Source organism: Mesoplodon densirostris, chromosome 1 (assembly GCF_025265405.1).
Source record: "Mesoplodon densirostris isolate mMesDen1 chromosome 1, mMesDen1 primary haplotype, whole genome shotgun sequence".
Classification (NCBI taxonomy): domain Eukaryota; kingdom Metazoa; phylum Chordata; class Mammalia; order Artiodactyla; family Ziphiidae; genus Mesoplodon; species Mesoplodon densirostris.
Genome location: NC_082661.1, coordinates 61,026,409 through 61,038,605, shown reverse-complemented (window position 1 = coordinate 61,038,605; position 12,197 = coordinate 61,026,409).

The following is a 12,197-nucleotide window of genomic DNA, read 5'->3' as shown; positions in this document are numbered from 1 at the left end:
TTGGCGGTGAGGGGTGTATGCAATGGTATGCAGGGCTCTTACAAGGAAGAGAGGTGTAGTGGGCACTTGGTATCCATTCTTGTTTTTTTTTTTTTGGCTGCATTGGGTCTTCATTGCTGTTCACGGGCTTTCTCTAGTTGCGACGAACGGAGGCTACTCTTTGCTGTGTGCAGGCTTCTCATTGCGGTGGCTTCTCTTGTTGTGGAGCACAGGCTCTAGGCACGCAGGCTTCAGTTGTTGTGGCACGTGAGCTCAGTAGTTGTGGCTTGCGGGCTCTAGAGCGCAAGCTTAGTAGTTGTGGCACACAGGCTTAGTTGCTTCGTGGAATGTGGGATCTTCCCGGACTAGGGCTCAAACCTGTGTCCCCTGCATTGGCAGGCGGATTCTTAACCACTGTGCCACCAGGGAAGTCACTTGGTATCCATTCTGATGTGCTCAGATCCTTTTGCCATTTCTGTGATCTCCTCCCCTGGCTTCCCTGTGCTTTTGCTTTCAAAGATGCACACCTGCAATCTTCCTTCAGAGGACTTCTCAGGCTACTGAGCTGCTTTGCCCCCAGACACAGAGAGACAGAAGTGCAGAGGGTTTATGGCTCCAGGGAGACCCTTTGTTCAATGACTGAATCATGGTGGAGTATAAGACCTCAGCTTCCTTGCCCCAAATAAGGATAAAGTTGGGAGATGTAACTTATACTCTAGAGAGCTCCCCTGCAGGGTCAGGTTGAAGCTACCCTTCAAGGGACTCTGCCTGACCTTTTACCTTCCCTGGCTTCTTCCCTTTTTCTGTGCTCCTTTCCCAACTCCCTGACAAGTTCTCCTGGGAGCACTCCCAAAATGAATCACTGGCAGAAAAATCCTTCCTCAAGGTCTGCTTCTGGGTAAGATTTATTCTGTTGGTTCTGAAAAATAAGATTAGGCCTAGTGGATAATAGAGGGAAGAAGACTTTGATTCACTGCAAGGAGAAACTCTTTACAAATAGAATTTCTTAAATACAGTTTGTGAGAAACTACTTAGAAATATTTAAATAGAGACTGGGTGAATAATTATTGGCACTGTGCTTTGTGGGAGTTCAGGCACTAAGTATGAGGTTGCTTGTAAGATTCCAGTCCAGTGCCTTACCACTGGACTATCATAGTATGCAAATGAGCCTCAAAGCTTCACAGGTTAGCTGACAACTTTGAACAGTATTCAATGTGGATTTTCACAGTGCTTGTGTATTATTCAAACTATTATAAGACTCTCTCTTTATGTCAAGCAGGGAACGTGCCTGAATGGACAGCACAGTTAACTGGGGACAACTACTGTAGGTGAAGGCTTAACACCAAGTTGGCTCCAAGTTAAAAATTTGTGACATGTAAGATGAGAACCTCATCTTGCAAAAATATGAAAGGCCGATTAAAGCAGAAAATATGATTTAAAAAAAAGAAGGCAGAGAGCTGCCTGGTGACTGAATGAATGGTGAATGGTACACAACAGAGAATGAAACACAGTGATTGTTCAGGCATCACAAGAGACTGATGGACTGAGGCAATGACTGGGCTCAATTTTGTTGACTTGCTAGTGGTGTTTTGAATCCTTTAATTCTCTAGGATGGCCACCAAATTCTAGTGTTTGAAATCCCACTGACACAAAAAATCAACAACTGTTTTTCAACATCATTCCCCATCACCACCCCTGCCCCTGAAACCTTCAATGTCTCCCCGCTGCCTAGAGGTGAAAACTTCTATTTCGTGGCTGGGCAGGCACAGACTCTCACACAGCCCTGGAACAAGTTTTCTAGTATCAGAGAGAGAATTTTGGTCTTGTGTGGATCTAGAGAGAGGAAGAAGTGGTCTCATATTGGGTGTAGTTCAAAGGTGACAAAGTGTGACATTAGGAGAGGGTGGGGTGCAGGTCAGAGACTGCATCAGGAAAGAGAAAAGCAAAAAGTCATGAAATCCGAGTTAAGAAAAAGAAAAAAAAACCCTACAGCTAAAATGTTGAAAAAGAACACTACAGTTGCACTAAGGGGAACTAATAGAGGTGGGTGTGAAATATTTCACAAAGCAGAATTGAAGAAAGTTCTGCCAAATGGCACCTTCCCAGAAGTACAGGGTGGCTGGGAACTTTGATACCTCCACTTCCTGGCCTCAGTCTAACTACATAAAACCTAGACTTATTTCTAATTACTTTGTACTGCTCTAGTTTCTCTGCTTTACTCCAAATCATTTATTCATTGATTTTACTCATGCAATTATCCCCATCTCAGCCAAACCAAATCGTACCCACCCTAATGACCAAGCTTTGGATTCTTCTCCACTATGGAGTTTTCCACAGTTTTTCCAGCCTGTAGAACTCTTAATATCTGTTGACACCAAAAGACATTACTCATACCAACTATTTGGCTCTTGTCATGAAATATTTTCTGAAATTTTCTCTTGCTTTTGTATATGAGGCCTTGCATATTGAATATTTGTATGTTTATCTCTTGCGTGATATATTAAATTGCTTATGCCTTGACTTTCCAAATTGATCTCAGTCCAGATAGTCACATACCATATATGCAAATTACATCTATTTGGGTTGTAAGAGTTGCAAATGAGAAAATAAATGCTCCATGTTGAGAGTTTAGGAAAGATTGCTGAGGGCTGGTGTGGGTTAGGAAATCTTGATGGAGGTGGGGGAAATGAACTCAGCAGTTGAAGGATGTAATCTTCAGAGTCAAAATCTTTCAGCATCAGTGTGTAGCCTCTGTAGGAGAAAAACCCCTAGTAACAGCAATAATTGGTAGTGTTTATGGAGCGCTGTGCTAAGTGCTTTATGTTACCTCATTTAATCCTTCAACAGTAAGTTAAAATCTTGTGGTAGGTATTATCATTCTCATTTTAAAGTTCAGGAAATTGAGACTTAAAAATGATAATTAATTTGTCCCAAGTCACATACCCTATTAAGTAGGAGTGACCAGATTCCAAAGTTATTTTAACTATGTTGTACTTTGTCCCAATAACAGTGGAATCATGTATGAGATTTGCATTTTCAAAGGAATGTGAAACTTGGTTTCTTGAGCTTCACCTGCTCTATTAGGAAGATTTGGGAACTATAATACCAGGACAGAGCAGAGACTACAATTTATGATGTAACTGCTCCATTTTGTTTCTCATTTTCACATCTTGTTCAGCCACTTTGCATTCCCTCTGAACATCCACATGGGGGATGTTTCTTTAGAGTATCATTTACCAGTTGTCCGCTGGCTTCTCTGATTACAAAGAGTGACTTGAAATAGTGGAAAAGGACCTGAAGACAGAAATCTAGTCCTGCTTCTATCACTCAGAACTGTGGGCAACTGAGATTGGAGGTCAAGGTGACTCCTGCTTTATCTGAACTATTTAATTATGTAAAATAACATAGAACTATACCAAACTATACATTATTGATAATTATTCATTAAAAATTGAGAAATATAAGCATTTATTACATTATTCTGCATACTTTTTCACATTTTTATTTTATAAAATGATGTATATATTTAATTATGGTATTTGTTGTAGTCTATTTTTTTACTTTAACAAGTAAAAAAAACAAAAATAAAAATGACAACAACAAAAAAACTATAATACTTTTTGCCTCTACTATCATGGCATATAGGAGAAGATATTTTAACACCGATGAAATACAGATAGCATACTTTCAGAATTAAGATGGATCATTTAACTTCTGAAAACCTCACTTGATTCTCTTCATTTTCTGCTTCGTTTCCTTGGTGTGGGGAGAACTTTGTCATAGCCTGTACTTATCTACTCACTGGCATTTGGGCACCACTGAAGTGTATAATGCCAAATAATTCAAGATTTCTGCCTCAGTTCTCCACCTCCTCTCAAGTTTGGTGCATTAATCACAAATGAAAAAGTCTATGTACATATATGACCAACACAACCAGAATGCATGGAAATGTAGTTAATCCATGCACTCAGTGGCCTAGGGACTTGTTGAAGGAAGAAAAACATTAGGGTCAGCTCTGTTGGCATCTCTCATGCCTGCCACAAGTTAGTTCATTAACTTTCTGTAAGATTGCGTCTCCCACCTGACCTTTCTGATTGTTCTAAAAAGCAAACCATGACAGGGGTAGCAGGTTTTGCTCAGCTGGGGATTCTCTGTTGTGAACTTCCCCTTGTCGGCCATCACAGCTTGGGTTTGGCAATTATTAGAAGGCATGGCATGAAACAGTGACTCCCTGTGATTCAATGGAAAGTGGGGCTTTGTAATGGACAAAGCAGGAGATCTGGTGATGGCTCTGAAATCTGTGGAGATTTATTGTTGTGAGTTGGTGATGTCAAGTTTGGTTCTGTTGCCATGGTGTTTGGCTACTTGGATTATTTGTTTTAGCTTTTGTAAATGTGCCCAGATATGGGATGTGCATTCAGTCAACTGAAAGGAAGCTGAAGAAGCAGGGTGAAAGAGGAAATAATTACATTCTGGTTTGGGAATGAGTCAGAATCCCAAGGTATTATTTATTACTTGGGTTCATATAAATGTGCTCCGCAGCTTCCTTTTCAGAAATGAATTTCTGCTTTCATTTCATGGCAATCAATATTTGCAGCCCCTATCCCTGCCATCAAACAAGGAACTCAGATTAACATTCAAACTAACAATATTTAAACAGGAAATTTGAACTTGATCTGTGGATTACAGTCTTTACCCTTCAAACAAGACAAGGTTTACACAATCAGCCTTCATAATATTTTTTGCCAGTGTCTGACATTTTCCCCTGGTTTTGGCCTTTCAACTTTCAACGTGATGTTCCAAGCAAAAATTATTACCATGTAAGCAACTTTCCCTTCCATTTCTTCATCTAAAACTTGTAAAAGATGGCTTGCTCCTCAGTTTTGTAACCAGAAACACAATGGCTGTGTCTATGTGGATCTTATGAAATAAGTGGGGCATCCCTGCACCTCTATGAGCCCTGACTGTTCCTAATTGCCTAAAATCCTATGTGAAGTGCTTTTCAGAATACCGACCACTCAGTTTTCCTAAAGAGCAAATTTCAACAAACCAAGTGGACCAAATTAAGTGCCCTGGTGTAGATGGCCAGTGTAGATCTTTATTTGTTTATTCATTCACGTATGCATCTATTCTTTCATTCTTTCTTTCATACATTTTGTAATGCATACATTCATTTGTTTGTTCACTAGATAGTCACTATGCATTCAACAGAAATTGAATGGTACTTACTTACCAGGAACTAAGCAAAGGGGGTAAAGTGGGAGAATTAGAGATAAATAAGATTCACCTTGAAGGAGCACACTATGTAACTGAAGGAAAGACTTATGTCCATCTAGTAACAGTGTGGTGTATGACGTGAGGTGTTAAGAGCTCTGAAAAAGAAATGGTTCATGTTGACTTGTGTGTTGGTGAAGACAGCTGGAAAAGGCTTCATGGAGGGAATGGACCTCCAGCTAGAACTTGAAAATGCTTTAGTTTTGTCTGGGAGACAAACAAGTTGTAGAGAACTTCAGGCATCAGGAACAAGGGGGCAAAGTTCATGGTTTCTAATAAAAAATGATTGGATTCAGGAATTTAACAAGTTGAGATTCACCCATGTCCCATTTAAATGATGCCTAATAACTGGCTACACTGAATATTTCAATGATCCACTGGTTGCCTCGGCACATTAGAGCCATGGGGAGATAAGGGATCTACCTGTATCTACTTTTTAAATCTTAGATACCCAGTGGAACTGAAGGTATGAACCAATTTTTCTGACTTGTAGACTTCATATGCTACTTAGCATTCTCATTGTTTTACAAGTTAATAATAGACCCTGCAATTTTGGTTTGTAGTAGATTGAAATCCATACCTAAAGTTAGCTTTAACATAATATGTTGCTGTAAACGTTTAACATTTTCATTACTTTACAAACCAATGACATATTGATGACTCTTACCTAACACCAAAGCCCAGATTATCTCCTTACTGCCCATCCTGAATTGCTTCCTAGACATCTCCCCAGAAATATGCCACAGAAACCACGAATTTTCAAAGCTAAACAATACATCTTCTATTTTCTGTCTTACAGTCACCACTGGGAATACATGGTAGAAACATGAGTTACTCTGATGTAGCTGGTATAGATCTTCATTTATTTATTCATTCATGCATGCATTTATTCTTTCATTCTTGTTCTGTTCTTTTCTCCTTGACTGCTCCATGCTGCCATCCAAGCTGTCTTATCAATTCTAATCACATGTAGTGCTGTGGTCTCTCTGCCTCTAGTCTCAACCCACTCCAATCTACCTTTCATGTTGTACTCCAGATGCAAATTTGGTTATGTCATTCTCTTCATTAAAAGCCTGCAAGAGCTCACAGTTGTGTATAGTAGTAGAGGTTAATGAGTATCCAGAAAAGATAGCTAAAAGAAGGAAAGAAGAAGGAAGGAATGAAGAAGGAAGGAAGGAAGGAAGGAAGGAAGGAAAGAAGGAGGGATGTATGTGGGGACGGGGACAGTTTTGTTCCATGATAAAATGAGTTAGGAAATGTTAGGTTGTACTATGTTAAATAGATCTTTTCCTCCAAGATTTGCCTGTCTTTAACATCTAGTAAATTTGAATCTCCCAGATTGGGAATTATAACACTCACTATTTCCCAAGCTTATTTGACTGCAAAACCGATGTTTCTGAGGAAAGCCAATTAACATCTTGTGGGCCCCTTGTGTCTTGGAAAAGCTTCTGCACCACAGTGATTCCCTGTTAAAGAATTCAGAGCCCTTTCATTTTGCCACAATCTCTGATTCTTTGAATATTGATATTTTGAATTGCCAGTCAACTTGCTGATCCCCTCCGAGCATCATCTCTTTCTTTATATTTTCTTCAATTTTCTTCCTTTTCTCCTGGGAAATAGACCTGAAGTACCTCCACTCTGATTCCTCTGTGACACCCTCAAAATTTTTTTTCTTGTTTATTTGACCCATATGTTGTCTGTGCTTCTATGAGAAAACATGAAATGGCAACCAAAATTTTGTTTATGAGCAATCATTTATTGTTCATCTTGTGTTCTCTCAAATTATTAATGCAATGCTTGTGATATTTTAGTGTGAACAACTGCAAAACCTATGGTAATCTTTTTCTGGATATTGCACATTGCCATGAATACAAGAAGATGCCAATGAATTCCACAGGGATAAGAAACTTACATCTGTGGAATTTTTAAACTAGTGCATCTCTTTTTACTTTTGATTTTTTTAACCACTTTTAATTGAAGTAAAGTTACTTTACAATGTCATGTTAGTTTCAGGTGTACAGCAAAGTGATTCAGTTAATACATATCTGTTTATCTATCTATTCTTTTCCATTATAGGTAATTATAAGATATTGAATATGGTTCCCTGTGCTATACAGTAGGTCCTTGTTGTACATCTATTTTATATATAATAGTGTCTATATGTCCCAAACTCCTAATTTATCTTTCCCCTCACCCCCTGCTGTCCCCTTTGGTAACCATATATTTGTTTTCTATATCTGTGAGTCTGTTTTTGTTTTGTAAATAAGTTCATTTGTATCATTTCTTTATATTCCACATACAAGTGATATCATATAATATTTGTCTTTGTCTGATTTACTTCACTTAACATGATAATCTCTAGGTCCATCCTTGTTGCTGGGAATGGCATTATTTCATTCTTTTTTATTGCTGAGTTATATTCCATTGCGTATATATATTCCATTGTGTGTGGTGGAATATTCCATTCCACCACATCTTCTTTATCCATTTATCTGTGGATGGACATTTAGGTTGCTTCCAAGTCTTGACTATTATAAATAGAGCTGCTATGAACATTGGGGTGCATATATCTTTTCAAATTAGTAAATGAGTGCATCTTCTAAACCAGCTCATATTCTGTCCTGTGCATTTAAATTTAGTACAGAAGTTCCTTTGTGAGAAAGAGGGGAAAGTCTAGCTAAATTCACTAAGGCCAATTCCAAAAAAGATAAGTTTCTGTATGGTTAAAACATTTACAACTTCTAGAGTCTCATTTTGCACAATTTACTCCAAAAATCAGAGCCAGACCTGTTTTAGTCTCAATTTTAAAGTGTCCTGGAAATGGTTGATATTGAAGACCTTTTTTTAATAAAATAATATTGGAAGCATTAGATATTATTATTACTATTGACTCTGAGAGTCACCCTATCCCATATCTTGTATTTCAAAGTTTTTAAAAATTAGGTTTAGGTCATTTAAAAAAGTTTCTGAATGAAATTGTGCTATTTAATTATTTAATTCTGACTTTTGGGAGCCTGATGATGGACCTAGGTCTTTGAATTTGAGATTGAAATCCAATCTCAAATCTCATCTTAAAAGGAATCACAAGTGAAATTTTTGCTCCAGTCTTATTTGGCAGAGCTTCTCTGCCTCCATTTTCTCTTTGTCAGATGAGCTTTATCAATAAACTTTGAAGTTCCTAGAAAAGTATTGTTATTAATTTCATGCATACTTAGTAGTCACTTAGATAATGGGAAAGTTTGGATGCAGATTCAATGATCAAATCCCCCCACATTTTCAACAGCATCTGAATCAAGAATGGTCCATTAATTACCTTTATTGTCAAGGGAGTGACTTGGGAGACTTTGGAACAAAAAGAGTATTCATTAGTGGAAAAAGAAAATGGATGGAGCTTGAGTTCTTCATTTCTTGGTTCCATGCCAACTTTGAAAATGGTCTAGCTTCAACTCTTAGCAATGGATTCCTGTAATTGCAAAGCATTCAATAATGTGTTTAGAATGCCAGGATATCGTTTGCATTATTACCCACAAATGCAGCTTCTGGTTGGATTTCTGCTGTGGGGCACCCTTTCTTGTGCTAGGAAAACTTGTACATCTTGAAGTTACTTTCTGATCCAACTTCTTCGTAACTGGGCCCAAACCCAAGCTAACAGGGAAACAGAAAAAAGTTGTCTCCTTTTGGCCTGCACTACACAGCTATCTCCTTTGGGTATACAGAACCTTCCATGTAACAACAGGTGCTTACCTTGGCTTATGAAGATAAAGGAGGATCTTTCCAATATATGGTGGTTTCTGGAATGGTTTCTGGAATGCTGAAGTTCTTGAAATCATACAGCTCATGCCATATGCTTTGATTTATGAAAATTCTTCAACAAGGTAAAAGTCCTTTATTCTACCAATCTTTCACTAACTTATCAAAAATACTTCTTGAATGTTCCAACGTGTCAGGACACAGCGAGTACTGAGAAATGCCCCTGACTCCAAGACACTTAAAATATAGGTGACAAAGGCAAAGAAAAACACTGGTGCAGCAACTTCAGTTCTCTTTGGTGCTGTTTAGTCGTGTCACTCAGTTTGTAGATGAATAAGTTGAGGAACAGGCAATACAGCCAGCTAAGTACTAGAAAGTGCTAGAATTTAAAATATGGTGGTCTGCATATAGAGCACAAGATCTTACTGAGTCATAAACTTATTCCAGTTATTGCATTTATAACATTGTTTTGAGGAGTAAATGAAATAATGCATATAAAGTTGCATAGAACTTATCATGTGCTAAATTCCCAACTAAATGTTAACTGACCTAATTGTTATTTTATTTATGATCACCCTATCACTCAATGTTGGAAGAGCATAGTGGTAAAGCATGCTCTGTTCCTTACAGACTGCAGCTTTCCAGGAAAGACATTAGACATTGCACCAGCCACGTTCCTCCCTTCTCATATGTGCCTTCCTCCTCCAGGTTCTACTTAGAGGTGTCTGTTGGAGGAATGAAGGGATGGATGGGAGATGGAATATGCTTACTTTCCTTGACTTATAATGACCTAGAGTAGACACTGAAGTATTTCCTGAAAACAGATGCTATTTAAAGAGAAAATGGAAAAAATTACTCTCTCAAGTAACAGCTATATGTGTAGATAGCTTTCGAGCTACATGCAGGATTTTCAGAAGGTCTGTGCGTGGGTAGAGGATGTGGAATGACAGAGGAGAGGTTAAGTCTAAGTGAGAGGTGTTCAGATATGGGAGAGAGCTCATTCCCTTAGGATGGATTTGGGGTAAGGTATTAAGATTGCCCCCATTTAATGCATGACATTTGGAAATAAATACCTTAGTAAGTAGTTCGCAAAGGAATGGTTCCACCAGATGGTAAGATGCTGTGGTGAAAAGCAAAACAAAACAAAACAAAACAAAACGTGCTTTGGAGCCAGACAGACAGCAGTTCTAATCCAGGCTCTGCTGGATAATCTCGGAAACATTGCCTACACTTTCTGAGACCCAGCAGCATTATTTGTAGAGAGGTAATGTGAATGTGGTAGTGGATATTGTTAGTTTACCATCTCCTTCTGGGCACACAGAAGACCACAATTCTCAGCCCCTTTGGAGCCTGGTCAACCAATATGAATAATTTTGGACAATGAGTTGTGAGCAGAAGTGACATAGATCACTTCCAGCCTAAAGCAGTGAAAAGCCACAACACAATTCTTCAATCTCTCTTTCCTATGAACAGCCTGAAGGAAACCTTGTGTTGAGATGGTAGAAGCACAAGGTGAAAGCATCCTGGACACTAACCACTGCATGGAGGACAGTTGTCCCAGAAAGTTACCCTATTAGCTTATCTACATTTTCTTATTCATAGTCTTAACAAAGATAGATAAACAATATAGCATAATACATGGCACATTGTAAGCACTAACTGAATTAGCTCTCCCCCTTAGGGAGTCTCACAGAGTGATGATACGGAGCTGGTTTGGAGTGAGAGAAGTGTAGGAACATTTGAGTCCAACGAGTTTCACCCCTGTGTGAAGAAAGGCTAACCCATATCTGACACTATTACTTTTATTCAGCATTATGACTCTGTATGTCTGAAAGTGCGTTATAGAAAAATGGTTCTCGGTGAAGCTTTGCTGAATAAGAGAGGCATAGGAGTCTGAGATTAATTATTGAGTGCTCTAAATGAAATGCTGCTATTGGGTGGGATATGTTGGTTGGACTCACCAGACAGATACGGGTAATAATTCCTTACATTTGCTTAGTGATTTAGAGATAGCAACTCAATTTCAGAGATGCCATTTGCATTATCTCATTTAATGAATAGTATTATACTGACTTTAGTTCTCTTCCAAAGCCTTCACTCTTCTAAAATAGGAAAGGTTGGCCCTCACTTCCAAAGTAGTATTATTTGATATAGAATTATGTTTTGACAGAAAATGACTTAACAGTATGCACAGAGCTGCTACTCTCAGTTTTGTAGTGTATGCACTGCTCAAAGGTGGTAGTCTCTGTGGACCAAGCCATGTGCCCTGGCTCAAGGATGCATCTTCCAAGGAAGGGATACTTTTTTTTGACTTGGGTGCATCTGGGTTGTATCTGATCAGTGGGGTGATACTTTTTCTAATTTGCCCAAAGTGAGTTAGTGTCAGCTTGTGGTACACATATGTAGACAGACTGTTGTGGTAGCCAGCCTTCCAAAATGGCTCCAGATTATATCCACCTCCTGATCACCATGACCCTGTACCATACCCTCCCTTTGAGCTGGACATAGTGACTTGCCTTAAATGAATAGAATATGTTAAAAGCAATGGGCTATCACTTCCTAGACTCATGTACAAAAGTCTGTGACTTTTGTTCATGCTAGCACTCTCTCTCTGTCTGGTTCTACTTCTCCTGACCTCTAACTTGCTCACTCTGGGGAAGCCAGCTTCTATATGGAGAGGCCAAAGTGGCAAGAAACTGAAGGTGGCCTCTGACCAACAGCCAGTGAGGAACTGAGTCCCTTAGTCCAATAGCCCCAGAGAACTAAACCCTGCCAACAACTAAGGAGAGAGCTTGGAAATCTATATTCTTTCAACTGAGCCTTGAGATGAATGAGTACCTGGCTGACACTTGATTCTAGACTTTTGAGAGACACTGAGCTGGATGATCCATCTAAGCCAGGCCCGAATCTCTGACATTCAGCCACTCTAGGATGGGTGTTGCTTATGCTGCTAAATTTTGAAGTAATCTGTTATAGGACAATGGAAAAGTAATCCACATTGTAAAATGCCTGTTTGACTGCTCACCTATTTTTTCCTCCTCAAATGTTCCTTAGGTTGCAGACTCATCCCTAAGTGTCAGCCTTTTTGTCCAGGGGTTTTAGGGTACTCTGACCAGCAGTGCATGTTGCATGCCCATCTTCATTCATACAAAGGCAGGGAAATATTATCTAGAGAATCAACTAGAATTGGGGGA